Here is an 18,263-nt window from a genome sequence, read left to right as displayed (position 1 = left end):
AAGGTCCAATCGTTTATAGTCTTAAGAGAGATAAAAGTCTCTCTTTTTTTAAAGTAGTAGACTGTAAGCAGTAAAGAGTCATTAAAACTACTCAAAAGTTCTTATCAATCAATATCATGTTTGCGACAACTGTGAGAAAAGAATGTAATTTTACAAAGTGGGAAAACAGCACATCTTTTGGGACCCCTGAGGCTCTAATCAAGCGTATCAGAATTAAGAGTGCTCTGGGTTGGCAAAGCAACCCTGCTGTGGCAAAAACAGGCCATTTCATCATAAATGTTGTTAAAAGAGAGAGAAGTGATTAGCATTTATCTGAAATGAGACAGAGGGACTCTGTCCTTGCCAGGCCATTATATTCCTTAATTATTTCATCAGTTTGTAAGTGACTTGATGACTGAGTCTTATTTCCAGATTTCCTCTTGAAAAGGACCACTGGAAGGGGTTTTTATTAAAACAGGGGCTGCTATTCCTCCCTGAAGTTCCACTGCCAAAAATGGAGGATTATTAAGAGAATGCAGACCGACCTCCACCTTAAACCTTTACTGGGAAAGTCAAAACCTTCACCCCTCCCTCTTCCTCCCCTACTTGGAAAAAACAAAAAACAAAAAAACAAAAAACCCAAGCTGTTATCTAAATCGATTCTCCAGGACAAAGGAGCAAAACATTTTCTACAAGTTTTATCTGAGTGGTGTATTAGTTCCTTTTTTTGATTAAGAAGTGAAAGGGAATAATATGAACCCAAGACAACTACTAAACTTCGATCTCACAAGTTATTAAAAACACACAGCAAAGGTCAAACGGTGTTGTGAAGATAAAAGGACTGAAAGAAGTTGGACACGAAAGAAAAAAGTCTGTGTCCTTTACCTAGAAAAGTCATAATCTTCCCCATCTCCCTCCTTCAGCATGCAAATCAATGTGCAATCTAAAGAAGCAGCCTCCCTCATCTCACCAAATAATTAAAATTCCAAACAATCGGATTATTAACCCTATTCTATCAAACAAGCCAAATAAATGATAAATTTGGCCTGTAGCTATTGACAACTGAATCTTTAAATAAGTCCCTGCCTCTGGAATTCAGGACTTATATAACTGATTTAAAATGGCAGCAATGGGGGGTGGGGGTCGACTTCCACTAAAACACCAGGATTAAACACACACACACACACACACACACACACACACACGCACTCACACGCACTACTATAGTCTTTAGAATACTAAACAAAACAGTATCTAAAATAAACAGGACTTCTCAGAAAAAGTCATCTACCATTAAGGACACACCTTAAAAGTTCTTAGCACACATTAACTAAGCAAGCACAAACTAGTGGTTTGACTTATATTTTTCAGACAAAAAGCAATTAGGTTATTGCTCTACACTTGTCACTACTGCGCTAAAGTCTTTTCAGATAATCTAGATCTATTACTCATTCTCAAAGTATTACAAAATTCACTATTTTAAGTCTTATTTGGTATCAATCAAGACGGTCCATCCATTCCAGGGGGGAAAAAGTACAGTCGAAAACATTTTAAATGTACTACTTGACACATACAAAAGAGAAGGTAAAGGCCTCCTAAGGACTCCTACCTAGTGGCCAGGCCTGGCTGGCAGCTGCTGTTACCCTGCCTTTTCTTTTGTTGGCCTTAATCTCATGTCAACTCATTCAACCAACTCAAAAGCGATGAAGACATAATTGAATCAACCTGAACTAAATCAGACCTAGGCTTCTTAAAACATACACCTTAATGATTCCAAACGACCTAGAAAACTAGGAAACCTGCTCGTTTGCACGGCGGTCAATAACATAGGACCCCAGACTGGCCAAAGAACCACTGCACCCGTCTGTCTTTAATACACGTGAAGGAATGTTCAAGCTTAACACTCCAAGCCCTATAGGCTGATCCAGAAAGATAAATTGAGGCTCAAGGAATTTCAAAGGGGAACAACACAGCAAAGCCTCAAACTCTGAAGTGACTATCCTTTTCTTGGAAAAAACAACAAAATGAGAGAAAAGAAAGTTTACACTGCTCCAAGTGTGAACAGGCTGCTTGGGGTCCCAGAAGTGGCCACTGGTGGCCCTCTCCTGCTCTCTTTACTAAGCCCTGGGGGGAAACTGCCTCCCCCCGCCCACCCCACCCCCACCCACCCGCCCAAGAATGCGGCTTCCCGTCCTCGGTGGCCCTACCCTGAATCCTAAAATGTGGGCTCCAACCCGGGACTTGAACTTCTGTTCCGATCCCCGGGGCGCAGGTACCGCGGCCTGCGCACCCCGCAGGCCAGGTCTGGCCCCCTCGGAGCAAGACCGCCCGGGCCATCCCAAATCCAGCCTCCCAGGGCCCCCAGCAGCGCCCTCCTCCCCCTCTCCCTCCCCATCCCGTGCGGCTCGCATTTTGGGGCCAAATCAAGAGTGAAGAGGGCTCTACATCTGAAACTGAGCGGTCTCGCCACTCAGCGCCTCCTGGCAGAAACTTCCCTTTTTTTTAAAAAAAAAAAGAAACACTTTTAGGCTAACATTTCAATCCCTCCTGCCCTTTAGAGTTCCTAGTTCTGCTTCCAGCTGGCTTTGCGTCTCCCACTAGAATTGAGTGATAAAGATATTCTTAAAGCATTTAAGGGTTATTAAAAAAAAAAAGTTTAAAAAAATATTTTAAAATTAAAGGGGGAAAAAAAAAAAAACTTATCACACATCCAGGAAACGCAGCCCGGTGCACCGCCTGCTCAGGGATGGGCAGAGGACTGGGGCTCCCGGGGACGGATTTGGGGGCGCCCGGGGGGCTGGCTGGGGTGCGCGGCCGGGTCCGCGGCGAGGCCAAGCCCCTCCCTCGGCCCCTGTAGACGCGCCCTCCGCCCGGCCCGTGCGGACGGTCCCGGCCATTGTTTGCGGGGGATGCCTGTTAGGACGCATTGTTTTGGCTGTTTCCAACTTGCCCCGGCCCCTCTCGGGCCATAGCAGGGGACCCCGCGCCGGCCCGCTCCCCTCCGCCCGCGCCCCACGGCAGAGTGGGCAAACGGGGAGACCTGCCCGGCGGAGCCACCCAACTTTTCAGAAACAGCCCCCCACGCAGCCCCCGAGCTCCCTCCGGCGGGCCCCTGGCTCCCAACCCAGGGAAGGGGGCACTCCTCCGCCCCCAAGCCATCTAGACTGTTTCCCAGAGTGAGTGTGATGGTCAACCCAGTCTGTGCACACCGGGGGCTCGCCAGACACCTTCTCGCCAGTGGAATCGCTCAGAAGCCGGGAGGGGAGGGGGCGCCCTAGAGGAGCGAAATAGAGAGTAGGAATGGCGGGGGGGCGGCGGGGCGGGGGAACCGTCCGGGGAAGGGGCGAGATAACGAGCACGGGAAACTCGAGGGCGGGCTCGGGGGACGCCGGCGGGGCGAGACGAGGAGCCCCCTGGGGCCCCGCGCGGGCGGGGGGCGCGCCCCCTTTACCTGCGGCTCCGGCTCCTCAGCCATTTCCTCGCTCGGCGGCGGCCGGGACTGAACTGACACCACACGAGCGAGCCGAGGTTTGAATGAGGAGGGAGCAGGCGAGGAGGGGAGGGGGCGGGGAAGGCAAGAGGGAGGGGAGGCGACGGGGAGTTTCTCTCGGCCTTTTGTGCGGACACCTCCCGGATTCCGCGCCCGCACCGGCCCCCCAAAAGAGACTGGGGGCCACTGCGCAAGAGGCGAGGCCATCCCCCAGGGCGCCTCGGGGCTTCGCGCCTTGAAGACCCCCCCAAAAGGAGCGTCCCCCACCCCCACCCCCGCCTGGAGGATTTGGGGGCCGGGCTCACCTCAGGCGCGGGGCTAAGGTGAGAGGGGCGGGGGCGCTCACGGGGGTCAAAGGCGCGGGCGCCCCCTACTCGTCCGTGCGAGGACAGTGCAGGCGCGGGGGGTCCCTAGAGCCGCCGGGGCGCGGCGCGTCAGGCGCAGGGGGACTGTTAGGTCATAAAGTGCTCAGGGAGCAGCTGTTGCGCCCTCCCTCGGCCCGGTCGCTCGGAGACGCCCCGCCTCCTGCCTTCACCGGCCGCCCGGCCACGCCCCCGGCCACGCCCCCACATCCACGTGATCTGCGCAGGCGCGCCCCTGCCCCGCCCACCGCCACGGACCCCCGCCTCCCGGACGCGAGCGAGCGGTCGAGCGCGCGCACTCCCTGTTCTCGCCCTGCCACTCCCGCGCACGCGCGCGCCTTTCACCACCCCCACAACCCCCGCCTCCCGCCATCCGGCTTAACGTGGCCCGCGCGCGCCCCAGCGGTTCCAGTGACAGGTACGCGGGGAGGGGGCCACGAGGGCAGCGCGCAAGCGCAGTTCCAGGCCTCTGCCTCGCCGCTTCCCCCTCCCATGCAAGGTGTGCCCAGGAGAGGGGAGGGGCTGGCTGGTCGCCCGAACTCCTGGGTCATCCAGCATTACCACCAAACGAAGAGCCTTTACCCCCATTTGGGTAGGTTAGAAGGCAACTGTGCACAAACAACATTTTTTCAGATTTTCTTCAAGCATGAGAAAGGTCGATGAGATAAGATGATTAAAATATTTTTTAAATTAGTATCTTCGTAAAGCTACTTTTAGTTGTTCCTATTTTTCTGAAAGGGCTGAGCTTGCGCTGCTATAACTTGAGGTTTCTAAACTTGGCCTAGATGCCAAGAATCCACTTGGCTTTGATAGAAATCCACGTGGATGAAACCAGGCTTAAAACTGGGGGAAAAAAAAAAAAAAAAACTAGCCTTCCCCTTCCCCTTAATTGAAAGCGTTTCCCAACTATTCTTTTTATTTGCTCACTAAAAAAGAAAAGGTTATGCTTCCGAAGGCCAGTGATATTCCCCCATTTTAAGTAAGCCCCAAGGAGGAACCAAAGAAGCAACAATCATATCCACCAAGTTCTCTGCCCCAAGATGCAAACGAATGCAAAAGTAAAGGGTGCTACGTTAAGTCACCACAAAATAGCCAAGTTTGTTTTGTTGTGTTTTTTTTTATTGGCCTTCGGTGTATCCACAATGGAAAAACTTAAAACATATCAAGAAAGGCCCTTAAAGTATATATTTAATAAATCAGGACGAAAAAAGCCCTACATAAATGCTCCGCTGGTGAGCAGTGCAATCCTTAATAAGTAGGAAATGGAACTTGAGAGACAGTTTCTCAGCAAAGGGGAAGAATTTGCCAAGTGTGATGTTTTGCTGTCATTTTATATATAACTACTAACCCCACATATGGTCTGGTTAGTCTTTTTTAAAAAGGAAGTGAACCAATTACTTACTCACACTTAATTAATTAGCAGTTCCAGAAGTAGATTCTTAAGCCAGAACTCTTTTTTTTCCTCACTCAAGTACACTGATATTGATCACTTCTAGTACTAGAGTTCCTTTTCTCAGGGAAGATGAATATCTTTCTTTAAAATATTTTTTAAAGTCTTACAGTCACATACCAAAATACAGTCCATAGACACACTCTTCCTAAACAAGAAACTTCATTTAACTTACCAAAACAAATGACTTCGGGCACTGCTACAAAACAAAGAAACTATGAACAAGTGAAACCAAATTGAGTCTTCACGTAAGTGTAGCCTCACTCTACATGTTAATAGATAACCTTTGAACTCTGAAACCTTGAAAGCTGTAAACACAATAACACTGATAGTTAAAAATCCTAGTGTCAAAATTGAGCAAAAAGAAAAGTCCAAACTTTTCAGTAGGAATAGGGAAACAATCAAATGTTTTGACAAATAATCGTTTCACTAAGAACAGTGAGGCTCCTGGCTCTCAGACCTTGTTGCTACTGAATTATTTTCTGAGCAAAAAATGGTACTTTTTTCCCTATGCCCTCACAAAACTACCACTTTGTGAGCATAATAGCATTATATGGTTTGTTAGTTACTGTTTCTCTCTCCTCCCCCCCACGCCCGGCAAAAAATAAAAAATAGAACAACAACAAAAAAACCGTATTACCTTGTAGGTTTTCAAATTGAAAGTAATTTTATTAACTGATCTATCCGCTAAGCGTTTTATAGGCGATCTTACGTTTGAGCAAAGAATTACAAAGAACCTTATTCCTGGAGACGTGCCAGCAAAACTGGGAAGTCGTTGAAAAATTCTGCCAATGGCTGAGTGCTGGGTTACAAACACATACTGTGTTTTTAAATGGACATAGAGTGATCTGAATGCGCTGTAAGGGCGTCTGTGGGACACATTCCGGCCCCTTAGAAGGTGGAGACTCACACTTAAGATTTGCTTGGAAAGCGTGTATAGTTAAAACAATTAAGAATGAAAACTCCAAAAGCAACAGGAGGACGCCAGGAACATTCGGTTTTGTAGTAAAGCCAGGAACTCATTATTATCGTATGAAATGAAAATCGAAAATCAAACGTTGGTCTCCATATACTTAGCTCCGCCCACGCATAATCCTGTTTCGCCCCCCCCGCCCCCCGCCCCAGCTAGACTATCTCTAAAGGAGTCAGGTGCTGCAGAGACGCAGGCGACACAAACAATGGAACCAGAAATGTCCCTTCAAATGTGAGCTGATGCTCGGCACACGTTATTCGGGGAGAGAGCGAAAGACCCCACTTCACCTCTTTTTAATGCGACGCACATCACCTACACCTCATTTTTCACAATTATCCAAACAGACCAGCCCTCCTTAAGATCTGTTTCCCAGTGTATGCTTATAAAATCGCACCATTATCTCTGATCTAATCCCAGTGATAGGAGCCCTCTGGCTTTAGTTAACTTCTGATTTTCTCTCCAGCTCCTGCCTGCCACCGCATTCTCAGATCTAACAACAAAAAACCCTTCTAATTTGCTGTATTTAACATTCATTGGAATCATCTTTTGAGAGTTAGCCTTCATTAGCAGAGGAGAATGCCGTTATGATCTTCTTATTTTCGCAAGTATTTATTTTACTGTGGAACTATTATAGAGAAACGATTTGGAAACTGTATGTAAATCCCTGGAGCTGAAACGGAGCCAACACAGACTTAAAAGAATTCAGTGTTCAGAGCAGGAAAACCTGAAAAACTGCAGTGAGGAGTTAGCAGGAAAAGAAAATGAAAAAGTTAGGCAAACCTGCCAGCTCTGCAAACTACAAGGGACACTTGAGAAGGAAATGAAGAAGGGCAACTCTTTTAACAGGACAGAATGCCCTACACGAAGTAGGGATCACCGGCGACGCCAGGAACACCAAACTTCTCTCCTTCCTGTTAAGTTTCTTCATCCCATTCAAGTCATCTCACAATTTTAAACGCCCTATAAAACATCATCATAATACATGATAAAACTAAATAGCAGAAATTACCTTGCAGAAGTGGAGGCAGGGTCTGGAACCAGGAGGCTTTCTCTCCCTGAGTTGGCCGGTCCACCTGACTCGGAACAATACTGGAAGAGATGTGATTGCTGGTTTTTATAAGCAAACCAAAAAAGGGAGGGGCCAAGAATAAGGCTCAGTATAAATAGAGGTTTAGATGCAATCCCAGCTTGACTAACCAATCATGGCTGTATCTGTCCCATTGGCAAGTTTGGTGAGTACCCTGCCCCACTTTACAAGCACAGCTTCTATGCATCTTCCCAATATCCTGGATGGTTTTCCAAGGGTGACTCCACTCAAAATGTCAGTGTAAACTTTCTTTAAAAATTACACGGGTCACAAATAAAACAAACTAGAGAATATAACAAAAAAAGAAACACTCAGATATAGAGAACAAACTAGTGGTTACCAGTAGGCAAAGGGAAGAGGGGGAGGGGCAAGATGGGGGAGGGAATTAACAGATACAAACTACTATGTATAAAATAAATAAGCTACAAGGATATATTGTAAACACAGGGAATAGAGCCAGTATTTTATAGTAACTGTAAATGGACCTTTAAAATTTTTGAATCACTATGTTGTACACCTGAAACTTATATAACACTGTACATCAATTATACCTCAATTAAAAAATATATATATATATAAAGTACTAGGGATGCAATATGCAACATGATTAGTATAGTCAACACCACTGTATGTTATATATGAAAGTTAAGAGAGTAAATCCTGAGTACTCATCACAAGGAGAAAAAGTTGTTCTTTTTTTGTGTGTGTGTCTATATGAGATGATGGATGTTCACTCAACTTACTATGGTCACCATTTCGTGATTGTGAAAAGTCAATCATTATGCCGTACGCCCTAACCTTACGCAATGGCATATGTTGAATACATCGCAATAAAACTAGAAGAAAAATAAATTACGTGGGTCGTGTAACTTTTGGAGTACCTCTTTAAAGCTTTTGTACTCATCTAATATTCCAAATGGGGAGCTGTTGGGTGAGGGGGAGGTGATGGAAGAGGAAAGTAACTAACATCTATTGAAATGCAATTTTCATCATCATCTCAATAAATGGAACCATCTTCCATCCACCCACGTAAGCCAAAACCTGGAAGTCAAACTATGATATTTCATCTCCAGCCCCACCCCCGTCTCTCTCTCTCTCTCTCTCTCTCTCACACACACACACACACACACACACACACACACACACACACACCTTTAATCCATCAGCAGGGCCTATAATTTCTATCTTAATATATCTCAAATCTCTAACACAAGGCTACTCCACAGGACCACGATCTCTCACTCCTCCAAATATACCAAGGTGTCTCCAAGCTTCTTCCTTTCTAGGTTTGCCTTAGTTATGTTCTTCACCCATAGCCCAAGAGATCTTTTACAGTGTAAATCAGATCGTGTCACCACCCTGCTTAATGGCTTCCTATTGCCTCAGGAAAAAGAACAAACTCCAGAGCCTGCCTGCCAACCCTGTAGATCTGGCCCCTGCCTAAGTCTCCAGCCTCAAGTCTTGGCAAGCCCTCTGCTTAGAGCTCTAAGCTCCAGCCACAAGGCCTTCTCTCTGACCCAGAGGCTCCAGCCCTGTGTTTCCCTTTGCCTAGTTCCATCGCTCCAGTCTTTCAGGAAATCAGCTTCTATTCCTCCTGAGAGGTTTAAACTCCGGGCTATCTGGGGGGAGGCCCTCTGACAAGGTGTCGGAAAGTCTTCTCTGCAATAATCCAATCTTGGGCCCAAACATTCCTGCTCCAACCTCTTGACAGCTGCATTAATCCTAGAATACTATTTAATCTCCATGGGTTTCAATTCCTGATCCAAAAAATGGTGTGATAAAGAAGAAAAAGAAGAAGAAGAAGATGGAGGAGGCGGGGAAGGGTGAGGTACATTTTTTTTAAAATTTTTTTAATTGAAGTATAGTTGATTTAGAGACTTCCCTGGCGGTCCAGTGGTTAAGACTCTGTGCTTCCAATGCAGTGGGCACGGGTTCTATCCCTGGTGAGGGAACTAAGATCCCATGCCATGTGGCGCGGCCAAAAAAATTTTTTTAATTTTTAAATTAAAAAAAATTTATTATATTGTTGGCTATATTCCCTGTGCTGTATAATATCAATATATTCTTGTAGAAGAAAGTAGATCTTAAAAGTTCTCATCACAAGGAAAAAAAATATTTGTAACTATGTGAAATGATTCATGTTAATTAAATGTATTATGGTCATCATTTCGAAATGTATACACATACCAAATTATACATTGTATACCTTAAACTTATACAATGCTATATGTGAATCATATCTCAATAAAACTGGAAGAACTATATAATAATATAATTATATTATTTATATAAATAGTATTTCTGTTTTCATAAGACTCTTGGGAAAATTGAGGCACACTGTGTAAAGCTTGTAAGCCCAGAGTTTTGCAGGCCTGGCACTGTTCTAGGCACCAGAGCTACAGCTTACAGTAAGCAAAGCAAACGAAGTTCTTTCTGTTTTGGAGTTTACCTTCTAGAGGGAGGCAGACAACACACAGGCTCAGTGGAGAGGGGAAGGTGCCTGCTGTTTTTTGGACTGGGGCTCCCTGAGGAGCAGAGACCTCCAGGAAGTCCGGTGGCAAAGCATACTAAGGCAGGAAGCAGAAGGTGAGAAGGCTAAGGGTAGAAGACAGGCTGACCTGGGGAAAGCACTACAAGGAGGCCAGTGCATCGGGGCCCAGCGGGTGAGGACAGGGGAGCAAGGAAATAATAAGGCAGGACCTTGTAAAGACAGAGGCAAGGACTGGGATTTTTTTGCTTGTTTTTATTGGCCGCATCACAAGGCATGCGGTATCTCAGTTCCCGGACTAGGGATAGAATCCGTGCCCCCTGCAGTGGAAGCGCAGAGTCTTAACCACTGGACCGCCAGGGAAGTCCCAAGGACTGGTTTTTGACCCTGGTAGCAGTAGGATATCAAAGATGGTCAGGGACTTCCCTGGTGGCGCAGTGGTTAAGAATCTGCCTGCCAATGCAGGGCACCCGGGTTCGAGCCCTGGTCCAGGAGGATCCCACATGCCATGGAGCAACTAAGCCCCTGCGCCACAACTACTGAGCCTGCAGTCTAGAGCCCGTGAGACACAACTACTGAGCCCACGTGCCACACTAAAGCCCACGCGACTAGGGCCCGTGCTCCGCAACAAAGAGAAGCCACCACAATGAGAAGCCCGTGCACCACAGCGAAGAGTAGCCCCCGCTCGCCGCAACTAGAGAAAGCCCGTGTGCACAGCAACGAAGACCCAACACAGCCAAAATTAAATAAATGAATAAATTAATTAATTAAAAAAAAAAAGATGTTCAATTCTCTGCTCTCATTTTATTTGCCGTATCTGCAGCCCTCGATAGAGTAAACCCTTTCCTCTTCCTTGAAACACATTTCCCCAGATTTGGGACGCCTTGCTTTCCTGATTTCCACCAGTCCTCACTGGCTGCTCCTCCCTCCCCTCTGCTGGTCCTTTTCCCCGGATCTCCAGGCTCTAGAGTGCCCCAGGGCCCAGTGCTGGAGCCTGGTCTTTTTCCTACTCATTCCCTAAGTATTTCATCCAGTCCAATGGCTCAAAATACCATCTATAAGGCTCCTAAATTTATATATTTCCCACCCAGACCTCTCCCCTCAAACCCCAAAATATATTTCCAGCTCCATTTAGATGTCCGGAAATTATTTCTAGATTTCAACCTCAGACCTTCTCCCACAGTCCTCCACCATGAATGAATACATAAGATCCTAGAATTGCAGGAGACTCTCCAGGAAGGGACTGTAGATGGAGAAGAAAGAGCGGGCAGAGAGCTGGGTCAGCCGCTGACATTGGATCATGCACCCCTGCCAGGTACTCCCCGAGCTCAAACCAATGCAATTATGCTCATCACACATTATAGTAATTATTTCTGCCTGTCCTCCTCCCACTAGAGTCTAAACTCCATAGAAATACATGATACTGTGATTTGTTCTCTGCTGTATCTCCAAGTCTTAGTATGATGCCTGTCTATAGCAGGGATCAATAAATGTGTTCAAGACAAATGAATATAGAAATAAAACTAATGCATAGAACTCAGCCGCAGTGAGATCCAGCCAACACTGGGTGTTCAGGCCTGAACACTGGGTGTTCAGGCCAGTCACTGGGGTCTTGGCTCAGTTTTCTCATCTGTAAAATGGGGCTTCTAACCTCTGTTCGACCTGCCTCATTGGATAGTGGGGTTACCCCCATCATACCATGGGGAAGCTCCATGCTGTATAACAGCAAAGGGTCATTTTTACCATGACTCTTGTCTTAACTGCTGAGTGTCAACTCGGCAGGGGGCTCCGTTTGTGTCTGGACTCAGGTCCCCTGATGACCTTTACATAAGACCTGAAACCCAAGAGGTCCTGCACTTTGCTAAAAGAGCATTCAGAGTCTTTGAACTCACTTTTCTCTCCCTTTTGGATGAGATAACTGGTGTAGTGAATGGTTTATATAGTTGGTTGGTTAGGAATTTTATTTTCTTTCATTTTTTGGTCTGAATCAGACTGTTACCTCCATCAAGAGTGGGGACTTGTCCAAACTCACACCCGGCAGAGCCTCCCGCATTTCTCTGCCTTGGGATGGGTTGGGTGGACCAAACCACTGACAGTTCAAAAAACTTCTATGCCAGAAACAGGGCCAGCTTGCCCGGAGGCTTAGCTGATAAGCTCTAACGTTGACTGAGTTCATGTGTGCTTTTCATTTGGTAACTCATTTAATCCACCTAACGACCCTGCGAGGCAGGGCCTATATTTTTCCATTTTTATAGACAAAGAACATGAGCTCAAAGAGATTAAGTAGCTGGCAATAAGCAGCAGAGCCAGGCGTCTAAATCCAGCACCTGCCTCTAGGGCCTCTGTCCTTACCTACAGATACACGACCTTCCTCATACCAGGGTCCCCTGCCTAGGTCTCCACCTCGGCTCCTCTCCCCCCCTTCCCCCCTCCCTCACTGTCCTTCATCACAATGGCCTCCTTTCCTGTGCAGACACCGGCCAAGCCTCACCCCAACACCCCATGGTGTATCCCCAGGACCTTGAACCATGCCTGGCATATAGTAGCTGCTCATTAAAATACCGGATGCAAAATGAGGATGAATGCTGTGCGCCACGTGCCTGCCATCTACTATCTCATTACATTCCCCTAGTAATGGGCCCAGCATGTTTCCCACATACCAGGGATACAGCTGTGAGGAAAGTGGACTCTGAGCTTGCAGAGCTGCCAATCCAGGAGAGATGCAGACAATCAGAAATCTGTCACACTGAGCTCTTCACAATCTGCACTGATCTTTTCAAAAGTCAAATCTGATCACATCAGGGCCCTGCCCCAAACTCCCAACGTGTCTTAAAATAAAGACAAAATTTCTGGCAGGATCTGGTGGGCCCTGTGAAGACTTTGGACTTTATTCCAAAAGCACTGGGATGCCAACGGGAAAAAAGATAGTAGTAAAACCGAAAGAAGTATTGAACTTCAAGTGTTTCTTCCTTGAGAGATTATCTGCTGAAGGATCTCATCCTGGTTAAACAAAGAGGCCACAGCAAACATGAAGAAGTTACACTCCTCTTACTTCAAGCCCCCATTTGTGCCAAGGGTAGGATCACAGAATCACAGCAGTCACTGATCGCCGAGCCTGGCACCAGCTGTATGTAATCTGATCAATCGTCACCCTTTGAGTTATTACTGCCTTTCCTTAAAAAAGAGGAAACTGAGGCTCAGAAGAGTTAAGTAGGCTGACTGAGGTCACACAGCTAACAGTCTGATTCCCTATCTTCCAGACTAAGGCCAATGGGCCATTTGAACCCAACGTCAAACCTCAACTCTGTCACCTCTAAAAATCAACACTGGGGCCTCCCTGGTGGCGCAGTGGTTAAGAATCTGCCTGCCAATGCAGGGGACACGGATTCGAGCTCTGGTCCGGGAAGATCCCACAGGCCTTAGAGCAACTAAGCCCAGGAGCCACAACTACTGAGCCTGCGCGCCTAGAGCCCGTGCTCTGCAACAAGAGAAGCCACCGCATGAGAAGCCCGCGCACCGCAACAAAGAGTAGACCCTGCCCACCGCCACTAGAGAAAGCCCCCGCGCAGCAACGAAGACCCAATGCTGTCAAAAATAAATAAAATAAATAAATTATAAACAAATAAATAAAAATCAGCACTGATGCACATTGCTTGACAGCCTGTTTCCTGAATGTTCACCAGTCAGCTGTGTGTGGCTCCGGGGCAAAGTTGAAACCTCCTCACCCAATGTGCCTCCCCTCCCCCGATTCTGGAACAGCCATATTTTACTCCATTGCCCCGGGGCTAGTCCCCTCCCACCTCAGTCACTCCCTGGCGTTCCTGGTGTCCCTGTGAACTCGGCCTGTCTTCCCCAACAGTCTGCAAATCTCCTTTGAAGGTAGGGGAGAAAGGTCATGCAAAGTATATCCCAACAGCAATTAGCAGAGTGCTTTTCACAGAGTTGGGAAGCAATATAGGTTTGTAAGATGAAAATATCCTAGACTAGGTCTCAAACATCCATGCCTTCCTTCACACTGCCTGTCAGAGCTCAGCAGCTAGCAAATCTTACAGATGCTATCCTCTCAAAATCTCTCAGTGTACCCTTTTCCTTCTTATTTCCACAGTCCTTGTTTCTTGTTTCATTCTGATCTGTGTAGTAATCTCATAACCGGTCCTCCTGTACCTGTCTTCTTCCTAACCCAGAATACTTTTTCCCGAACCCCACAAATAACCATCCTGCCACTGTCCCGTGCAAAAATCTCCAATTTTACCAAAAGAAGCCATACCTCCCTCTCTTAGGATGCAAAACTACGGCCCCAGCCAAGCTTTCAGCCAGATTCATTCCATAAGTATTTATTTGGGAGCACTCCTCTGTCCTGGGCACTTGGCTAGATAGTAACTAAAGAATGAGATACCAAATTGGATTGCTACCTTCATGGAGCTTACATTTTAATAGGAGAAATAGACATTAAACAAATTAAAACATAAATAAACAGAAAAGCATATAATTACACTACCTACCCTGGAGAAATAATCACTCGGGTACTTAAAGAAGCATACACAAGGATGTTCATTGCAGCATTTTATAACAGTGAAAAATTAGAAACAACCTATGTGTTCATCAAAAGGAAAATGGCCACATAAACTACAGTATATCCGAATTGAAGAATACAGACAGCAGTTGGAAAGAATAAAGTGGTGTGGCTAGATCATCAAGACATTGTGGAGTAAAAAAACAAAGCTGCAAAAACGTATATGCCGTTTTTGTTTAAAAAGACACACACAGGGCTTCCCTGGTGGCACAGTGGTTGAGAGTCCGCCTGACGATGCAGGGGACATGGGTTCATGCCCCGGTCCGGGAAGATCCCACATGCCGCGGAGCGGCTGGGCCCGTGGGCCATGGCCGCTGAGCCTGCGCGTCCGGAGCCTGTGCTCCGCAACGGGAGAGGCCACAACGGTGAGAGGCCCACGTACGGCAAAAAAAAAAAAAAAAAAAGACACACACAATAATATATTTTCCAAAGGAAATACATGTATATGTATATAACATTTATGTGTGTATATTATATATAAATATATTTATATATACATATACATGTACACATATATTTACATTAATACACACATACATGTGTTTATGTATACATATATGTATGTATACATATGTATATTAATGTAAATATATGTACACACACATCATACGAAATATATGCTGATCATTTCTCAATATATACAAATACTGAATCATTATATTGTACCACCTGAAACTAATATAATGTTATATGTCAGTTATATCTCAATAAATAAATAAGAAATGTATATATGGAAATACACAAATAAAAGCTGGTTAATTCTCAAGTGTGGGCAAGGATCCAGGACAGTTTGGTGATAGCTAAATATTTTAATTTCTTTACATGTAAAGCATACTCATATGCCTACTAAAAAGAAATTCCAGACTGTGTTGAATACACCGGGAAATAAAAAAAAAAAACAGGGAATAAAATGTTTAGTATCTCCATCTACTGCCTTCTGATAAACATTTGATAAACCATTCTCTGCTTACCTATCTCCTTGCACTGCGATGGCTTCCTGTCCCACTGTCACTTTGAATCTCTCCAAATACATGTGCCATGTATGTGCAAAAGTCAATCTGTAGCCATCCTGCCCACTCCCCAAGGAACACTCCAAATGCCACCACCCTCTCTTTGTTCAGTCACTGTTTGTTCACTCCTCCTTTGTGACATTTGCTGGATTATGCTTAGCCCACCTGAATAAATCACAGGCTCCTTGAAGGGAAGGCCAGTTTCCTCCATGTCACAGTTGCTGGCACACAGGAAGTATCTCAATATTCAGCTGTTCTATTTAATTAAATAAATATGCTCCCTGAATTCTTTCATTCACTCATGCATTTACTCTTACTCAACGAACATTTATTAAGCACCTACTGTGTACCAGGCACTGTTCTAGGTGCTGGGAATGCCGCAGGAAAGCAAACCAATCAAAACGCCTATCCTCACAAAGTTAACATTTACTATTCTAGTGTGTTAAGTAAGTACTATGGAGAAAAATAAGGTGAGCGAAGGGGTCAGGAAAAGGAAGGGGTAGGTGTGGGAGGCGGGGGGATATTAAATAGGCTAGTCCAGGCCTTCCCTGGCAGACCAGTGGTTAAGACGGCGCTTCCTCTGCAGGGGGCGCGGGTTCGATACCTGGTCAGGGAAGTTCCGCATGCCAAGAAGTGGCCAAAAGAAAAAAAAAAAAAGTCTACTGCAGGTTGACTTCATAGGTGGAGACATCTGAGTGAAGATCTGAATAGGGTTGCAGTGGGAGCCATGTGGGGTTCTGGGGAAAGAGGCTAAAAGGTTGGCCTGCAAAGACCTTGAAGTGTGTATCCAGTGACTCAAGGAACTACAAGGCAGCTAGCATGGTGGCCGAGTGGCTGGCGTGAAGTAAGAAGAGACAACTCAGACAATGAGAATGGAGGGGATGCATATAAATTGCCTGGGGCCTTTGGGACTTTGTAAAGATAGGATTTTATCTGAATGAGCCTGAGGGCCACTGAATGGTTTGAGCAGAGGAATGATGACCTGGCTGGGGTATTAAGAGGCTTATTAAACAGATGATAAAATTAAGAGCACTTCTAAAGTAGTAAAGCAGATAGTCTCCTTTGCTGAAATCACTCAGATATTTAAGCGTGTTCATATTTTCAGGCTACTTTTACAATAACAACAACATAACATGGACAATAGCAATAGAAGAGATAAAAAGGATAAGAAGGGAGAAATAAAAGAATTTACTGAGCCCCTGCTATGTGCCAGAGTCTTGACTCCACATCTAATGTATCCAATCAAGCTGTTACTTAGTTCTCCTGACAACCTATCTATATTTATGTAAATATACAGAAATGTAAATGTATATAGAAATTAAGTATATTTAAATTCATTTGTCAGATGAGGAAACTATAGCCATCAGAGGTTAACTTGCTTTCTGACTTACTAACTTCTCTAACTTCCTTGAGGTGCTACAACAAAAATAAAGTGGGGGCTTCCCTGGTGGCGCAGTGGTTGAGAGTCCACCTGCCGATGCAGGGGACATGAGTTCGTGCCCCGGTCCAGGAAGATCCCACATGCCATGGAGCGGCTGGGCCCGTGAGCCATGGCCGCTGAGCCTGCGCGTGTGGAGCCTGTGCTCCACAACTGGAGAGGCCACAACAGTGAGGCCCGCGTACAGCAAAAATAAATAAATAAATAAATAAATAAAGTGGGGCTTCCCTGGTGGCGCAGTGGTTGAGAGTCTGCCTGCTGATGCAGGGGACATGGGTTCATGCCCTGGTCCGGGAAGATCCCACATGCCGCGGAGCGGCTGGGCCCGTAAGCCATGGCCGCTGAGCCTGCGCATCCGGAGCCTGTGCTCCGCAACGGGAGAGGCCGCAAAAGTGAGAGGGCTGCGTACCGCAAAAAAAAAAAAAATTAAAAAAAATAAAGTGAAATTCTCGCCCCATCTAATTCCAAACCCCATGTTGCCACATGCCATTCTTTTTTACCCTAAGTTGTTGACCTTGGCCTTCGGAGACTAGAGGGTAATAATGGGGATCATTGATTAAGTACTTATTATAGGCCAAGCACATTGTATGCACCATTACTGGATACCCAGGCAGAGTCAGTACCCCCTTCACCCAGATTAGAAACCTGCAACTCCGAGCAGTCATACGGATAGTGGTTAAAGGGCTGAGCTCATAAAACTGGGTTCAAACCAAGACTCTGGACTACCCAGCTGTGCCGCCTTTGCCACCTCACTTGAGCTCTCTTTGCCTCTGTTCTCCCCATTTTACAGATGGAGGTAAGAATACTCACTGACAAGTGTATTTAAGAGGAATAAATAAATCCTCACCTGTAAAATGTTTTGCAGAGAATTTGGCACATGGTAAACATTTAATTAAGACACACTATTATTATGAAGATTATTGCCCACGGTCACAGAAGTTCACCCACTGCAGGACCCTGCCAGGGTACTTATTCATGGGTTGGAGAAGAGAAGTGTGTTTATAGAGGTGAGGGATTTGTCCTCTCCAGAACTGAGTCACTTTCAATCATCTGAGCGCCCACCCAACGTAGACTAAGTACGTGGAATTCCCTGGAAAAAAAGATACATACCTCAATCTGGGTGATCCTCCAGGAAGTTCGGAGACAACCCACCTTTCACTGTTCCTTGGGCGTCTTCTCCAAAATGAAGGTCAAGCAAGGCCTGAGCGACCCCTGAAAGAGGAGGTCAGAGGTGAGTGGCAGCGGGAAAGGATGTGGAACAGAAGAATCTCCTGACTTTAGGTGTGCCCTCTCGAGCCACGCCCAATAGGATACTGGGATTTGGGAGAAGTGCTGGAGAGGAGATTAAGGTCAGAGCCATACCCTTGACAGGCACAGAGTGACCAAAAAAATCCCTGGGTCTAGACTAAAGAT

At 46.0% G+C, this 18,263-nt stretch overlaps 1 protein-coding gene across 5 annotated transcripts in view; it reads right to left on the bottom strand.

Annotated features, from left to right (window-relative positions):
• Nucleotides 1–18,048, bottom strand: part of ZNF217 (zinc finger protein 217) — a 39,352-nt gene extending 21,304 nt beyond the window's left edge. The window contains exons 1-2 of one of the 5 annotated variants that reach the window (XM_082643379.1): nucleotides 17,961–18,048; nucleotides 7,264–7,343 (exon numbers count right to left, since the gene is read on the bottom strand). The gene's annotated coding sequence lies outside the window, so the exon portion shown is untranslated. Of the gene's footprint in view, nucleotides 1–2,186; nucleotides 2,269–3,430; nucleotides 3,741–3,774; nucleotides 3,956–7,263; nucleotides 7,443–17,960 lie in introns of those variants that run through there. The other 4 variants (XM_082643380.1, XM_082643378.1, XM_082643377.1 and 1 more) reach the window with 4 other exon arrangements.
• Between the last annotated feature and the right edge of the window lie 215 nt (nucleotides 18,049–18,263).

This window comes from Mesoplodon mirus (genome assembly GCF_964341445.2).
Source record: "Mesoplodon mirus genome assembly, chromosome: 15".
Lineage (NCBI taxonomy): Eukaryota > Metazoa > Chordata > Mammalia > Artiodactyla > Ziphiidae > Mesoplodon > Mesoplodon mirus.
The sequence above is the reverse complement of the archived record's forward strand: the minus strand, read 5'-3'. Positions and strand labels throughout refer to the sequence as shown.